General features: G+C 40.4%; 1 protein-coding gene across 4 annotated transcripts in view; it reads left to right on the forward strand.

Annotated features, from left to right (window-relative positions):
• Positions 1-18448, forward strand: part of ATXN1 (ataxin 1) — a 409623-nt gene that overhangs the window by 94744 nt on the left and 296431 nt on the right. The window lies entirely within an intron of this gene.

Raw genomic sequence — 18448 nt, forward strand, 5'->3', positions numbered from 1 at the left:
AAGTAATTCAGTCCTATAAAGAAGGCTTTTTTTCTGCCATTGTTAAAATTAAGTGGCACAAATGAAAGCTACATCTGATTGATTGCCAGAATTTAGAAAAAAACCAAACAAACAACATTTTGGCTCGAGCAGGTCTTTTAGGCAAACAGCCACGGATGAAAGTTGCACGAAAAAAAACAACCACATAAGTTCATCATGTGCCAGACACTTTCAGACAACCACTGAATTTTTTAAAATTTCGTAGACAATTTGAAGTACATGGTAGATACAGAAAACAGGGTGTGATGGTTGAGGAAAACAATGAATGAAGAGCAGTAATAGAAGATTGTAAACAATTTTATCTGAATTTCATCAACTGCCTTTTGCCTACATTCACACTTTGTTATCTAGTGGAAAAACGAATGTAGGTGAACATTTAGCTTCTTAAAAAAAGGAATTAGCTGTTTGAAAGGACAGACGGTCGTGTTGAATTTTACCTGAAGAGTAACCCTCAAAACACTCCTTTGAAAACATATCAGCCTTCACCGGTATGAATGAAGCAGGATACAGGTAAAATGGGTAGAATAAACAGGATTTGGAGAAAAATCCTAGTATACAGGGTTAAAAAAATTTTTTTTTAGTGTAATTAATTCGACCATTCTAATACTGTTGAGACATTTAAACAAAATACATCAAAAATAAGTTTGTGATAAAGCATTGTTTTAGTAAAATCTTTTTCACATGTTTGATCCTAGTCCTACGACGGATTTGCCTAGAAGCTGCATGGCCAGAACTATGAATAAATATGTTTTGTGGCTTTTGATCTTATATATTGCAAAATAATCTCCAGGTAGTATATAAAAAAATTTCCCCCCAATATTGATTTTCCCCCATAGCTAGCCATCTGTGAAAAAGCTACTAGAAACCACTCCAGACCTAATGATGAGGGTATAGAGGGAAAATAAGCCAAGAGCTGAGAAATAATTTCATCTCAAATGTTATAATCAAACATCTCAAGTATTGTATGACTTTTAAAAATAAGTGTTGTGGGCTAAGCATTATGTGACTCCCTGTCTTCTTACCTAGGTGGGGTTTTCAAATAGTGCTCATTCTGGGGAGGGGGATTTAAAAATAGAAGACTCCTTCCCCCAGTCTGCATATAATACCTGTGTTCCAACTTGGAGCCCTTCACTTGCCAAGTTCATTGCTTGTCATCTCCCAGGGCTCATCCACAGTCTCCTGATTCACGCCTTATTATTTGTTTACAGGTTTGTCTCCTGGACTAAGGTTGGAGAGCTTTTTTAGGACAAGGGCAAACTGCTGTCCCTTCGTACATTTCCCGTGGTGCTTTATTACCTGTGGCCACTCAGACATTATTCATTGATTTTTAAAAAAATTGTTAGCTAATAAGTGAAAATAAAATAAAAGAGCCAAATGAGTTAAAAGCTCAGATCCGAAATGTTAACAAAATCGTGTAGGGGGTACAGCGAACACGGGATAAAATGAACATGCTAATGCTAGATCTTGTGGTGGAATAGAAGAAAGTCAGTGATTGTTGCTGGTGTAAAACTTGTCTTTGTCAGCTGAACATTCCAGAGTAGAGGCCAGTGTTGTAGTTAAATCTGTTCCAGAGAGGTTTCCAACCAAAAAGAATCATACTGAAATTCTTTGGTCATCATGAGCCATCCACAACAGAAAATATAATTTGTGAGTTGGGAATAAGGGTAGGAAACCCAAGCTTATATCCTTTTTTACAGGGAAAAAAATATCCATTCTGCCGCTTGTACTGCTTTCTTCTTTATGGCTCTGGCACGCTCCTTGCCGTTGTTTATTATTATTTGTTATTATTGATTGTTTTATTATCCCACCACTACGTGGAGAGTGCAAGGACCATGTTTTATTCATACGTGTCCTTGGGGCCTAGCACAGAGTAGGCACTCAGCAAATGCTGAATGTAGCAATAAGATGTTTCAGTTTCCCTAGCAGCGAAAAAGATATATAAAACCAGTGCTAAGACTAACAAGAGTTGGTTTCATATGCTGGTAATTGTGGGTTTAGAAATAAGGAGCTACTTTATGCATTATTTTTATAAAAGTCTGTTGTAAACCTGAGTAACTTTCAAAGTAAAAAGTACAGTTATGAGGTATTAGGTCTGGCAGGGACTAAAACCCTCCAACTCAGTCCTTTTAAGAGCATCACCCTGCTCTTCTCCACAAGCCAGATAAAAGTGGTGAGTATAGGTTAGTAAACAGTCTTTTAGAAATCTTAGCTTGTATGTATTTTCACCAGATTGCAAACTCACCCAGCCTTCCTACTTTAGTTCCAAAGGTGGTGTCACTGCCAGCCTGATGAGGGTAGCTAGGTTGGAGACACAGTCTCCGTGCTGTTACCTGTCTTGATGTTTTCATTCATAATGCAGTACTTTGGAATTTGGTATTTTGGAGACAATATGTAATGGTGTCCAAGTGTCTTTCCTCCCCACCCCACCCTGTCGTCGTCTTCCCTGGCAGTGCCCTGCACCCAATTTTATTTAATTAATTAACGTATTTATTTATTTAATTTTTAATTAAAATTAAAAAAAATTATATTATAGTTGGTTAACAACATTGTGTTAGTTTCAGGTGTACAGCAAAGTGATTCAGTCATACATATGCATGTACCTATTCTTCTAATTCTTTTCCCATTTAGGTTATTACAGAGTATTGAGCGGAGTTCCCTGGACTATACAGTACGTCCTTGTTGGTTATCTATTTTATACATTTATTTTATTTTTATTTACGTATTATTTTTGGCTGTGTTGGGTCTTCATTGCCGTGTGCGGGCTTTAGAGTGCGCAGGCTTCAGTAGACACGGTGCGTGGGCTCAGTAGTTGTGGCTCGTGGGCTCTAGAGCGGCAGGCTCAGTAGTTGTGGCACACAGGCTTAGTTACTCCGTGGCATGTGGGATCTTCCCGGACCAGGGCTCAAACCCGTGTCCCGTGCATTGGCAGGCGGATTCCCAGCCACTGCGCCACCAGGGAAGCCCCATATCTATTTTAAATATAGCAGTGTGTACACGTCAATCCCAAACTCCCATAGCATAGAAGATTCATCTTCACCTCCCCCTGAAAACTCTTTCCTTTCGCTTTCCCCCTTCAGGTGTCATAAATGCTTGAATTTCAGATCTTCAAAACAAATTGAAAATGTGTAACATCTTCCAAAAAGGTAAAAGAAAATTTGAGTCTGTGGCTGGCAGTGTTGACTGCCAAAGGCCAGTATCATTACCTAAAATGAGGAAAATCCAAAAGGAGCACGTTGTTTGGTTCAGGACCTTGGCCCTTAGTTCTTCAGGGTAACGTGATATTATTTTCAGACTTTATAAGAATATTGTTCACTTGGAGAAAGGCCATTGAGAGAAAAATGTAAAATTCTGAAGTCTTAGAATTAATTACGATGGCAATAGTTATGGAGGATTAATGTACGGAGGTTGCAGTTAAGTTGATCTGTTAAAATGCTACTGGTTATTTGTAGGTACCAAGGATTTATATGCTATTATTCCCTGGAAGAACATTCTGTAAAGTCACCAATCTCTGCAATTTGGATACCCACCTCCATCTAGACTACACTAATGGTGATCCTATGAATTTAATATCCAATCTTAGAAGCTGTATTTTTTTGTTTAAGATTTCAGTAAGGGCTTCCCTTGTGGCGCAGTGGTTGCGAGTCCACCTGCCGATGCAGGGGACACGGGTTCGCTCCCCGGTCCGGGAAGATCCCACATGCCGCGGTGCGGCTACCGTGAGCCATGGCCGCTGAGCCTGCGCGTCCGGAGCCTGTGCTCCGCAACGGGAGAGGCCACAGCAGTGAGAGGCCCCTGTACCGCAAGCAAAAAAAAAAAAAAAGATTTCAGTAAGAATAGGAGCTGTGTTTTCCATTTACAGTTTTGCTATTTTGAAATTGATGTGGAATGTCTGAATGGAATTAAGAACTACGTAAGACAGGATCTTAACATCTTGGTTTAAGTCATTTTCTTAGACCTTGTTGAGGAACTTCTCTCTTTCTCTAGTAGCCTGATGCTCTTTTTCTGAGATGGTGGCTCTTTCCTGGGATCTGATTCCCAAACATCTGTTCTGTCATCAGAGTCAAGCTAAGTCAGTCATCTGCATATTTGATTTACACTGTGTTAAACCTTGTGATTGCAAGGATTTTTATTAATCGTGTAGAGGTAGTAAATTGCAGAGAGCTTTAGAGAGTTCTTCGTAACCGTGAAATAGCAAGCATCGGCCTTTATAGCGGCGGAATGGCTTCTGAGCTCCTTGGCAGCCTTGGGTTGTGGGTCATTGTGGAACGGCCATGCTTCCGTGGCCTGTGGCCGGGAGTAAGTGTAGTGGGGCCATTAAAAGAGGCCTGTGGTTGAGTTTTGACTTAGCGCTGCTTTACAATGCCAAACAGACTGAATTCATGCGAAACTTGAGTTTGAATGAGACCAGCTGCAATGTAAGTGAAATATATGCACATGATGGAGGCTTCCCCCTCCATGGGAGAAACTGATGGAGAGGAAGAGAGAGCACAGAGCACCAGCTAAACTGACATATGCCTTAGACCCGTGGGTATCAGCCTGGGACCATTTTCAGCCCCCAGGGGACGCTTGGCAGGGTCTGGAGACATTTTTGATTGTCATAACTGGGAGCGGGGGTAGTTTCTGCTGGCCTCTAGTGGATAGAGGCCCGGGACGCTGCTGAGTATCCTACAGTGCGTAGAACAGTGCCCACAACAAAAGAATTTTCTGGGGCTTCCCTCGTGGCGCAGTGGTTGGGAGTCCGCCTGCCGATGCGGGGGACACGGGTTCGTGCCCCGGTCTGGGAAGATCCCACATGCTGCGGAGCGGCTGGGCCCGTGAGCCATGGCCGCTGGGCCTGCGCCTCCGGAGCCTGTGCTCCGCAACGGGAGAGGCCACAACAGTGAGAGGCCCGCGTACCGCCAAAAAAAAAAAAAAAAAAAAATCTCTGGCCCTAAATGTCAATAGTGCTGGAGTTGAGAAGCCCTGACTTAGACCCTCTCCTTTTTGTAATTTCCAAGGTGATAAACCAGGCTGTCTTGGTGGAAGGTGAGCAGATAGGCTGCAGGTCTGAGTGGCAAGAGCAGGATAAGGAGAGAGACGGATAAGAGAAGTGGCAGTGCTGTTGGAAACTGTTTGGGCCATATCTCGTTTGTCTGCAAATGAACATTTGGGATTCTATCTTTTTACCTGTTTGGGAAGGCTGAAAAAGATGTGGGCCACTGTACTGTGGCCTTTGTGTTAGAGGTAATCTGAGTGTTTATTTCCTTTTCTTCAGAGAACCTGTATGAGTTTTCTAGGGCTGCTGTAACAAATGACCACGAACTTGGGGACTTAAAGCAACACAGATTTATTATCTCCTAGTTCTATAGGTCAGACATCCAACCCAGGTCTCACGAGGCTGAAATCAAGGTGTCAGCAGGGCTCCAGGGATCCTTGCTTTTGCTAGTTCCTAGAGGCACTTGTGGCCCCTCTCTCCCTTCTCAAAGCCAGCAACAGTGCCTCTTCCTGTCCCTTTCCCCTGCAGTCACCTCTTCCTTGACTCACTTCTGCCAGCCTTTTCTACTCTTAAGGACCCTTTGGTTACATTGGGCCCCCCTGTATAATCCAGGAGACCCTCCTCATCTCAAGGTTCTTAATTGAATCACTTCCGTGAAATCCCTTTTTCCGTGGACGGTAACATTCACAGGTTGTAGTGATTAGGATGGAGACATCTTTGGGGTTGGGGGGTGCCTTATTCTGCCTACGCGGAACCCAAAGCATCTACCAGTGCCACTTTTGCTGACTCGAGCTATATATTGAGAAAGAAGGTTTATAAAAATGGTTTGAAATAATCCTCTTTTCAGTGGTATAATTTCAGTGTTTTTAGAAGCAAGTTTTCTTTCATTTGGTGTGGTGTGACTACACTCCACTAGAAGGCATTTGGAGAATGTTTAAAGTAATTATTTAAAGTGGCAAAGATACATTCCAATAGAAGAGAAACCAAGAGGGAAACAGGTAGTGGAGGAAACTCCTGACAAAGGGTTTGAAAACTTGAATGTGCAGCTAATGCTCACTTGGGGGTAAGGGGAGGACTGGTTGAAAATTCAGATTCCTGGGCCCTAAGAGCCTGGCTAAGTGGGTTAGGGGTGGGGCCCCAGGGGCTGTATTTTTAATGTGCACTCTCCTGTGATACATTTAACATAAAAGGTTCTTGGATCACACTTTGAGAAACAAAATGTAAATAACTATTTTAAAACAAATATATATCTTAATAATTTAGTGTAAGATAAAACTATTACATAGTACTGATATTGGAAGACAGAATAAATAAGTATGTTAAGTATATGAATTCTTGACATTCTTGTCATTTCAGTTACATTTGTGGGAATGAGATTTGTTTCTGGCATATTCGAATCCTTACTGTATCAAGCCATATTTATATTCAAAGTATATAATGATTTTGAGCCTTGATTGTTCTTGTTAAGACTGTCATCTTCTCTGTGTGATTAATTGTTGTGTTGATATAAATACGATTTTGGCTTACTAATGTTCAAGAACTAATGACTCGGGAATTCACTGACTCCATCCTATATGTAATAGTTGTATATCCATTCTGTATATAATAGTTTGCATCTGCTCATCCCAAACTCCCAATTCATCCCTCCCCCACCCCACCCCCTTGGCAACCACAGTCTGTTCTCTATGCCTGTGAGTCTGTTTCTGTTTTGTAGATATATTCATTTGTGTTATATATTAGACTCCACATGTAAGTGATATCATATGGTATTTGTCTTTCTCTTTCTGACTTGGCTTTGCTTAGCGTGATAATCTCTATGTCCATCCATGTTGCTGCAAATGGCATTATTTTGTTCTTTTTTATGGCTGAGTAATATTCCATTGGATATATATATATCACATCTTTAGCCATTCATCTGTTGATGGACGTTTAGGTTGTTTCCATGTCTTGGCTATTGTAAATAGTGCTGCTATAAATATAGGGACGCATGTAACATTTATGAAATTCTTAACAGAACGGTTGCTCAATAAATGCTAACTCTAGAAACATTGATTAGAAGCTTTTTCTGGGACTTCCATTTTAGGAGTAGAAACTTAAGAGTTCAGAATTCCTATCCATCCAGTCCTTAAGGCCTACCTTTGCTATGGCGTCTTCCCTGATACCTCTCCTACATAAAATGATTTCCTTTCTGTAGTCCTGTGGCTCTCCTCTTATTCTCTCACTTTATTGCAAAGAGGTTGTGCCATTTATGTACATACTCTCTTCCCAGATGGAGACTAATCTTCCCAAGGGCATGCTCCATCGTATCAAATACTTTATACTCCAGACAAGCACCTGGCAGAATGTTTCCAAAACACATATTTAATGCATATGTTGGTGAATTGACTACGATTTAGACAATTTATGGCATCACCTTACAATTTGTCAGGTATTGTCTCTTACTTGTTTAGAAATTGAAAACTTGGCGATGACTTTTGTAAAATCAAATTTGAGAATAGTATTTACTAAGCTTTGTATGTGAATGATGTCACAATCTCAAAAATTAGCTAGAGTAAGTCTATTTTAATGAGGATGGTTTGTTATCTAGATGACATATTCCACATGTAACATCCAAATGAACTATATAGCATTGAGCCGTTGGCATGTGATTGTGGTGAGCAGAAGCAGTTATTATACATTACTTGGTAAAATTCATATTCATATCTTGTCAGTTTACAGTGAGCCAGAGATTGAAAATAACATTTGTTTCTGTTTTAGTAACTGCTTTAAAAAATATCTCAAATCACTTTATTTTCTTTAGTTTGACTGCTAGTAGTGTTTTTAATATGTGGCCTTTCAAGAAGTAATGAAATTGCATCAATGCAACTTGGCAATGCATAACAGGACATGCTTCTAGGATTATTTTTAATGATTGAAAGTCAAGTTGAATTTTTTTTTTAAAGACCCAAAATACAGATGAGCCAAGTAAACCCAGAAAGAAATATGTGAATGAAATGTTGGTTCTTGGCCCTTTGCGTATTCTCCACATCTATTTTCTCCAGATCCCTTCTTTCTTGCCCATTCACAACAAAAGGGGAAGGGTGGTGGGAGTCTCAGAGTATGTTCTATTGGTGTATTTGTTTGCATTCCCCTTTCTCTTCACTGATAGTTTGAAGAGTACTGTAGTTGTCCGTGGTTTGAGGGGGTACAGCCATCAGATCTGTGTTTTCTAGAGGCGGCTTTTGTGGCAGTCTGGAAAGTTGACAGGAGGACTATGAGAGCGGTTGGAAATCTTGGTGGACGGGCAGGAGGGGTGGGTGAGAGCAGAGGCAGCAATGCTGGAGGGACAGAAAGGGAAGGATTCAAGTAGTGTAACCAGGAAGTAGAATGATTAGAATTTGGTACAGCTCACTTGAGGAATAAGGGGGAAGGCAGAGGTGTGGGAGCTGTTTCTAGTTTGGGCAACTCAGTGATGTCGGGGTACTAGGAATAGGCTTAATGGATCCATAAAAGTGATGGGCCCCCAGACTCTCTCCTATCACCCAACATTGCTTGCCTGCTTTCCTTGATGACTCGTTAGCTTACCTCTTTAGATTACCTCTTCTTGGTTGGGGACCATGGCGAATGGCATCTTCAGCTTCCCTTGGGTGGTCTGGGGTATTGGGTGCTTAGAAGTGAGAACAGGTGGTTGTGGGCACCACTGATGTAAATGTGGAGGTGAAAGGGCACTGTTCATCTAGAGCTGTCCTAGTGTCCAGTGTGAAAGGCAGGATAACAATGTTTGCCAAACTAAGAGTACTCACTTCAGATTTCAAGGCAAGAAGTTTGGTATTTACCAGGTATGAACATTAGCCCTTCACTAAGTAATGCCTGATTCAGAGAACTTCTCTTTTGTGGTACAGCACACTGAAGGGGTTCTACCAAGATAGAAAAAAAAAAAAAAAAGAGAACGGTGCTTCCTAAACTATAATTACTTAAATGTTGCCATAAGTAAATATTTTAAATGTACGAAAATGGCAACCTCAGGAAATACGACTAAGAAGTCAAGATGTGACACACCCTTTTGCCCACACCTTTGTAGCTGTTGAAAATTTCCACCAAGAATGATATATGCAAAGAAGGTTAAGGTCAGGCTGTGAGGTTTCAGAGGGAGGCCAACATTTTCATGGCCTTTAATTTTACAGAATTACAATCTAGTGATGGAGCTTACAAATGGAAATCCAGTATTTAAGTTAGGTAATCTGTCATCGTAATTAGATAAGAGCAGTTACGGTGGCTTTCCTTTCTTAACTTCTGTACAGAAATTTGGCATGGCAACAAAACAAAACAAGAAAACAGGTCTGCTCCTAACCACGTTGCTTGCAAATACACAAGCCTTGAACTTACTTGGTTTGTCTGAGAGAAAGAGGAGTTTGGGAGGAGAATGAAATATCTCATGAATTGGACATAGTATTGAAGGACTTTTGTTCTTATCACTTGATATTAGAATGTGTCATTTTATACAAAGTTATGTAGCATAATTTTAAAGAGTAACTACAATGCCAAGAGAATGAGCTGGATTCTTCTGTATCATGTAGTCTTTTTTGACCCACAGGCTTTTTAATATTAAAATGAATATTTTAATATTTATTAAAAAGCTCCATGGCACTTTGTGGCATTCGTATTGGAAACAGAGATGTACAGCACACTTCAGTGAGGCATGGGACTACCAGGTAGCGTGTCATTAAGAATGGCTGAGCATTTAGAAAGCGCAAGACATGATCAGTGGTTTTCTAGGTTGTACCCCAAATCCATCCTTTTTTATTTTATTTAATTTTTTTTTTTGCCAAGAGTTAGTATATACTGTCTTACTTTCTCCTAAAATCAATTCACATTAGGATGGAATGTCACAGATAAACTGGCATGGAGCTTCTCAGTGAATGCCATTGATTGTATTGTACTATAGACTATTATTCTCTTTCAGCATATCTAAAACTTCTGGTTGAATGACACTGCTAATTTGTTTAATTGTGGGACTGAAGAGAAATATGTTTAAAAATAAAATTGACATAAAAACACATCCTTATGTTCTTCAGTGTTCATCCAAGTGAAGAGAAACAGGAGCAAACATAATATTTTGTGTTCAGAGATGTGGGAAGTGTTGTAGGAGATTCTCCAGAAGGTCTCGAGAACCCTCACTGGCTCCAAATACTTGTCAAAGATGAGACTCACACAAATGAGGCCACGTCACCCACAGTCAGAGAGTGCACAGGAGACCCATATCGATGGGGGTCCTTGCCAGAGGCGCTTCGAGGAAAGGAAGAGCTGGACCAGTTCTGGGAGGAGAGGTGTCTTGAGCTGGGCCTTGGAAAATGATTAAGACTAACCTAGAAAGGTATTCGGTATGTTCTGAATGATTCTGGAGTAGCAGAAGAAAGGCCATTGATGTGAGGGAAATAATGGGCAGAGACTATAGTGACCCGAGGGAACTAAGGGTTTAGAAAGCATTTGAAAAGGATAATCCTACCTCCCTTACCTTACTCGCCTGCCTTAGAGATGACAGGCATTTCATTGCCCATGTTTAATAAATGTGCTTTCAGAGGAATGGAGAAGGGAATACGAGCTGAGGGTATCTTGGGTTTTGTTTACAGAATGTCATTACCAGTACTCCATCCTCATGACCTTTTCAGCATCAAAAGATTGGACTTGACATCATCTTGCCATATATGTGGCTTTTGAGTGAGACTTCACTTTCCATGGGTGATCATTCTGCTTTGGGAGGCAAAAGAATCTTGCTGCTTTGTACGTTTATCAGGGTGGGCTCTGAGCCGATTCATTGAACACCTCTTCGCTTTGCAACAGGAAACAGATGAGAGTGCTGCATCATTTGGGGGATAACTGCCAGAGGAAGAATCTGCATTACTGAAGTTCAGTAAACGGTTAATTGGAAATGAGGCAGCACAGTGAGGACTTAAGAGAGACAGACCCTTTGGTGTCATAGACAGATAGAAGTTGAAGTCCTGAATCTATCACTTGGTTGTTCAGCCCTTCGAATACGTTATTTAGCCCCATTCAACTTCATTTCTTCGTTTATTAAAAATAGGAAAGTGTCTGCCATCTAGGATGGTTGTAAGGCTTAAAGAGATAATTTGAAAGCTAAACACTGAAATATTAGCTATTATTATTATTACATGTGTACATTGACACCCAGAGATAACCAGAGTTGTATAGTAGTTCTTTTTAGTTGTTAAAGAGATAATGGTTCGTCACTACATAGTTACCTCATTAACTGATTTCATGAAACAGGCCTTTCTGAATCCCTTTCAGGGTACTTAAAAAATTCATTGTCTTCAGTTAAGACAAATCCTTCCTAGATTATTAAGGCCTAGGTTGGAAGAAAGTGTTTGCCAAAGAAGTCTAAAATGTACACCTTTCACAGATTCCTACCTGGGAGAATCCAAGTAACCGAATCTTTTCTTCACGGCTAATCCTGTCCCACTTATCCTTCATGGTTTCTGTCATGGCCGTGGCCACCCTGGGTTAACAGGCCTTGTTTAGGCTCACAGAAGCCAAGGGCAGGGAGGAAACGAAGTTCTGTGCTTTTCTTCTGGGAGGGATCTGCAGAGCTTAGACGGTCACCTTAGTCAGCAGTTCTCACTTTGAGAACCTCCAAGACCTTTTTGGGTGGGCAAGAGGGAGGACACCTACAGGGTCAAAACTATTTTTATAATAGTACTGGGTGTTCATTTCTGTTCTCTCACAAGTGTATGGTGGGGCTTTTCAGACACTGCATGTTGTGTGATGATGTTGTATAATGAACACTGGTCGAAAATCTGTGTTAAGTCAGTGGTCACTTCCAGTGACCAGTGCTTGATGTTACGGAATCATGCATGGGAAAAGAGCCATCCAGAATGCGAGTCAAACCAATGAATTTTCATAGAACAGAGCACAAGGAGTCCATTGATAAGTTTCAGATTCTGCTTTGCTACCACCCTTTAAGAAACTAGCCCTTGTCGAGTTTTGGTGTAGCATGAAAGAAGAATTTCCACCATTAGCTGAAAATGAAGCCCAGATTTTCTCCCTGTGTGCTGCAGCCAAACAACATATCACAGCAAATTGAATTCAGAGGCACATGTGAGAATTTAGCTGTTTTCTGTTTAGTCAGACATTAAAGAGACGTGCAGAAACGTAAATCAGTGCCACTCTTCTCATTAACGTTTTGTTTTGAAAAAAATATGGTTATTTTGCTATTTTATGTAACATGCAATGGGTATATTGTTACTTAAGCTAAATGAATTAATACATATTTTAAAATTCAGTTTTCATTTCTAATATAACTATCGTTAAATGTAATCTATGTAATTGAAAGGGCTTTGGGGGTCCTCAGTGCAGTTTAGGAGCGTAAAGGGGGACCTTTGGGACTAAAAACTTAGAGAACCACTGGCCTAGTGTATTGTTCACCAGGGTGTATACTGGTCAGTGCATGTCTACTGATGGCTTATTTTTTCTGGAAAAAGGTATTCTGTGTTCAAATATGTTTTGAGCCAAGATGCACGCTTTCTCCCCTCTTAGAGATTTACCACACATATTAATATACCAGAGTCCCTCAGATGTGTTTCCCAAATTTATTCCAACCTTTTTTTCTCCTTTTTATTTTTAGGATAACATAGTGTTCCACAATGGAATCTATCAGCCCATTAAACCACACTGGCTAAAATATGATATGTTACCCTCTCCCCATTTTTCAAAAATAAAAAGCAATTTTTATCAGGTACTTTCCTTGAAATTCATACTTTATTTAGAGGAAGGTCCATGGAAATTTACCACCTCATCTGACTGCCTCTCTTTTCCTCTCTTTTTAAAAAGAAAACTACTCATACTTTGTTGTATTGTACTATTTTGCTTATAATCTTTGAAGCTGTTTTTAACTTCTGTTTCCAAACTCATATGTTTTAAAACTCTGTTTTAAACATTTTTCTGTGTTAATTAGGACACATCTGTTCCTTGTGTCCTAAGACAAAGTAATCTCATCCCCACACAAATTGTGCAAATTGCACGTTAAGTCCCAGCAGCCTAGCTGTGGAGCGATTACTACTGTTCGGTATTTTTAAATGGCAAAAGATCCCTTTGGCGATGCATCACATGCCTTTATAAAACACAGTCGGTTTTTGTAACAAAGATTTGTAAATGGCAGTGGGTTTTGTATTTTCTTTTATGACTCTTCCTTTCCAGTTCTTTGGCTTCCATTGGTTTTGGGCACAATCCTAACAGTTAAAACAAAAGAAAAATATTCCACAGTGTGGATGGGGAACATGTTGCTGGCTGCTACCTGATGGGCGTTTCCCTCCTAAAAAATAAGAATGATGGATTAACCAGCAGCAGCCCTTTCCGACGACAGTGCCTTTCTAAATTTGCATTGAGGCAGACGTGCAGAGATCATTTCTTTCTCTTTCTGTATTTCACATGTCTGTGTCAAGGAAAGAATGGAAAAGTCTTAATTTGTTATAATAATTAAAGGGACAACAGCCTTTGTATTTTATACAGTTCAAGAGCTTTTGTTTTTTTATATTCCGGTCTTGCCAGTTCCTACTTAAAAACTTAATATTGTTGGGGCTTCCCTGGTGGCGCAGTGGTTGAGAGTCCGCCTGCCGATGCAGGGGACGCGGGTTCGTGCCCCGGTCCGGGAAGATCCCACATGCCGCGGAGCGGCTGGGCCCGTGAGCCATGGCCGCTGGGCCTGCGTGTCCGGAGCCTGTGTTCCGCAACAGGAGAGGCCCCCGCGTACCACAAAAAACAAACAAACAAACAAAACTTAATATTGTTGGCATCCTTAGTGACTTTCTGTTGTGAACTGAAAATTGATGTTCCCTTATTATTTAAAAAATTCAAGCAGTATTTACTGTGACTGTCTTATTCAGTATCTTGTTTTTTTCCCTACCACTTAGTAGTTTGAGGGAGAACTCTTTACATGTGCAAAAGAACCACATTCAGTTTATAGGAATACATTAGAGCGTCAGCAAACTGTGCTGGAAATTCTTTGATAATTAAATCAGCCAGGTTAACCAGACTGAGATTAACCAGACTGAGGTTACTCTTCACGCAGCAAGAGGCTGCTTTTCCATCTTCTCTGACAGTTGAGTATAGATTGTAGTGTACTTGGGATATCAAAAATTGAAGAATTGTAAAGCTATGTGGCAGCTTAAGAAATGTGGTAAAAATGCATATGGGCCATTGATTGTATGAACTATGTTGTGTGAGCACGTTTTGCAGTAGAAAGTCAAATTTCAGGTATGCACATTCAAAGTTGGAGAATAGGTTATTCTAGAAGGGTCTTTAAAAAAATTTTTTTAATACATCTTTATTGGAGTATAATTGCTTTACAATGGTGTGTTAGTTTCTGCTTTATAACAAAGTGAATCAGCTATACATATACATATGTCCCCATATCTCTTCCCTCTTGCGTCTCCCTCCTCCCACCCTCCCTATCGCACCCCTCTAGGTGGTCACAAAGCACCGAGCTGATCTCCCTGTGCTATGCGGCTGCTTCCCATTAGCTATCTGTTTTACTCTAGACGGGTCTTGACATGCGGTCGTTAAGAGCTGAAGCTCTGGAGTCAGATGATCTGAGTTTCTTACCTCCATCCCATATGTGTGGTGTTGGGCGAGTGATGTAACTTCTCTGTGACTCAGTTTCTCCAACTGTAAAAAGTCATCTAAAATTTCTAGACAGTGCCTTGCACATCGTAACTGTCTTGGTTATCTATTGCTATGTAACAAATTACCCGAAAACTTGGTGACTTGAAACAGCAAATACTTAACGATCTCACCTTTCCATGAGTAAGAATCAGGGCGCCTCTTAGATGGGCGTCTCTGGCTCAAGGCCTTTCGTGAGGTTACGGTCAAGCCGTTAGCCCAGGCTACAGTCTCATCTGAAGGATGGGGGCGGGGTGTGTGCACTTGGGATCTGCTTCCAAGTTCACTTACACAGATGGCAGCAGGCCACGTGGGCCCCTGCACAGGATGGCCTCACAGTCTGGCAGTTGTCTTCCCCCAGAGTGAGTAATCCAGGAGAGAATGCAAGAGGTCACGATGGAAGCCACAGTCTTTTTGGAGCCTCATCTTGGAAATGACGTTCCATTACCACTGCCCCACTCTGTTGGCTGGAAGCACTCAATCCAGTCCATACTCATGGGGAGAGGATTATACAAGGGCATGAATATCAAGGTAGGATCACAGGGAACCATCTTGGAGGCTGCCTATAACAGTAACTCATGCTTTCACTTGTATCTTCTGTCCACATGTCGGTGAATTCCAATGTATCCATCCATGGGTCTACCTGATACCTCACTAGGATGTCTAATAGGCATCCTAAGCTTCATATGGAAAAATGGGCCTCCCCAACACCTGCTTTTCCCAGTTTTTTCCATCTTGGTGAATGGCAGCTCCATTCTTAGAGATGATTGGGTCAAAAATTTGGAAAGATCCTTTACTCATTTCTTTCTCTTATACCATTTGTCAACTTGACCTTCAAGATAAATCCAGAATCTCACCAGTTCTCATAACCTTCTCCCCCAGTATCACCACGTTGGTCCATGTATTGTCTCACCTGAATTTTTGCAGTAGCCTAAGTGGGCTCTGTTTTCAGCCTTGTCCCATTATAATGTATTCTTCACACAACAGACAGAAAGATCCCTTAAAACATAAGGCAGATCATTACCTTGCTCATTCAGGCTTCTCTAGTGTCTTCCCATTTTACTTAAAGTAGAAAGCCAGAGTCTGTACAATGGCCTACAAGGCCTTTTGTGGTTATAACATTTTTTTTTGTATCTTATTTTATAAAATGATATAAATATGTATAATAAATGCTGTATAAATATATGTCTGTGTAAACACATATTAATATGTTTAATTTATCTAGAATTTATTTTCTGAATGGTGTAGGGGAGGGCTGTGACTCTTTCCAGAAGGAAAGCTAACTTGCCCAGCACTGTTTATGGATTAGAACACTAATTCCCCATTGAGGGGTTATTCCACCATGAACCCATTACTCTCTTTCTATGCAATCTGTGTCTAATTGTTGGATTTTAGGATAAAAATGAATTTTAATAAATCATATAAGATAAAATTGTAGAGATTTTATTTGATATGGTATACTCAGTTGCATATAAAAACAACTTGAATTATCACTGAGAATTCATTATGGAGAATACTTATGTCCCTTTATTTGATAGATAAGGAACTAATTCTACTTAGGAGATTGTGACTTAAATTTAAAAATCCACTTAGCTGCAAAACTAAGGTTAAAAAAAAAAATCTCACGGCTTTTAGACCACAGCTTTTGATTTACATTGATATACTGTACTTTGCTGCTGCTTCTGCTTATAACTGTTCAGAAAATTATCACGAAAATACTTATCAAATTTTAAAATCCTGTAAGGATATCATCTGCAGTGAAGTCCTTGTTTACGTAGCTAACTTTCAGTGTTCCGGCATATCAATGAATGCTCTAGGCCTCTGGCATTCTTTTCTCCTTTCTGGACTTTTGGTCTTATCTCTGTTTGTAACTTCAGCTGGCAAACAAGAATGTGCAGCAAAGGAGATTAAACTCAAGCCAGTTTGTTTGGTGGGTGATTAGAAGCACTGCTGAAAAGTTGGCCAAAGGAGGGAAATATATTGCAGTTCTTGCTTAAAGGGAGGTGTGTAGAATTTTCAGTGGTTTTCTTTTGATAAAAATTGTTTCAAAAATTGTTTCATGCTTGTTGCACTATGTGTAATTGAGGGTCAGCTATAAATCACAAAATGAATCACTTTCACGTTCTTCACATCTACAGAGATAAGAATGGAAAATCTTGTCACTTAGATGAGTCTTTTTTTTTTCTCCTCTGCAAATAGTCTGAGCCTTACTCCTCTGGACACCTGTCTTTGGCAGCCAGTAAAGGGCCCTGAGCTAATAATAGAGGCATTCTGCTTCTCCCGGATCAATTGGTTCTACTTGGTGACCAGAATATAGTCCAGAAATAAATTTCTTTCTTTAGGGCAAGAATAAAACAGAAAAAGAGAGAAAGAGTACCATGAGAAAGTATTGTGCTTTTGGTAAACTTTTCAAACCAACACCTAACATTACATTCCGTGACATTATGCCCGTTAAGAGTCGGTGGGCATGAGTGATTAAACCCAGAGTCTAGTCAAGGCACAGATTAACTTGCTCTGTGATTTTAAGAGGTTCCTCACCCTCTCTGGGCCAGCAGCTTTATTTGCAGAAGAATCTTGGACTAGATGACAAAGACATTTCCAGTTCTAAAGTACCAGGACATAAAGCTGGAAACAAATAAGAGAATTGCAGCAGTTTATTTTTAGTAAAAGAAGATTGATACCAGCCAATAACTCTCAGTGGGCTCACTTAAATCCTTCTCTCTCCAAATTCTGTTTTTACCAAAACGGTAAGCTAACAACAGTTTGTCATGCTTTGAACTTCCTGGCTCAGTGTTGATTTGTATCAATATGTTACTGTTACACATTTGAGTGGGAGCTGAGTTAACATTTCATGAAAACTGCTCAGAAAACTAATAAAATCGTTAGAACCTCACTTTCGGTGGGTATTGCTAGCATCAAGAAAATAAAAAAGCCTTTGCCATTTTCAGGCAGTCGCTCTTCCAGCTAGACTGAAAATATAACGGCCTTACACCCAACTCACTTGTTTAAACGTTAACCAAGAGCGGCTTTCTCCTCCTCAGAATCTCTAAGTGCCTACGTGAATTTAACCAGTAATACACAACTCCCCCCAAAAAAAGTCCTTTTAAAAAACGTTGTGTATTCTATAAAGTAATAGCTTCAGAAGGCTTTCAAGGAATTGATTATTCACACAGCAACCTAGTGAGGCACAGGAAGTATATCCTCTCTCTTACAATTGGGTCATTTGATGATGAGCTTTGGCGATTGCCTCGGGACCTTTGGAGATTCATAGAGGGTTTACAGTTACAAGTAGGATGCAGTCACCATAGTTAGAGAACAGGGTGACAACCTTCCAATGGGCTTTCCGAATAGATGCGGAAGAGCTCAGAAAAGGCTCAAAAAGGATGCAAACGCCTTTTGAAGACCGTTTCCAGGCTCTCAAATGGCCATTGTCAAAGAACAAACAGTGGGGTGGATTTGACTAAGCATCAGAAGAGGCTAGAACAACACCCTGTGACAAGTGAGCCTTGGAAGCTCACAGGGCAGAAGAGAGCTTTTCAGAGCGACCTTGTCACACGCAGTTCTAATGTGTGGGCTTTATCAGCTGCTCTGAGTGGGGGTAAAGAGGCATGCATATTCTACCCATTCATTTCATATTCAGTGTGTAAAGTAAATGCCGCTTTCCAGCTTGGGTGGAGAAGGTATTTATCAAGATACGTCAAGAGTCAGAATGAAAACCCATCAATTACCTATTTGTGGTGCAAAATGGAAAATGTCCTGTCTCTCACACTTGGCCTTTTCTGT

This window comes from Orcinus orca, chromosome 10 (genome assembly GCF_937001465.1).
Source record: "Orcinus orca chromosome 10, mOrcOrc1.1, whole genome shotgun sequence".
NCBI classification, from domain to species: Eukaryota; Metazoa; Chordata; class Mammalia; order Artiodactyla; family Delphinidae; genus Orcinus; species Orcinus orca.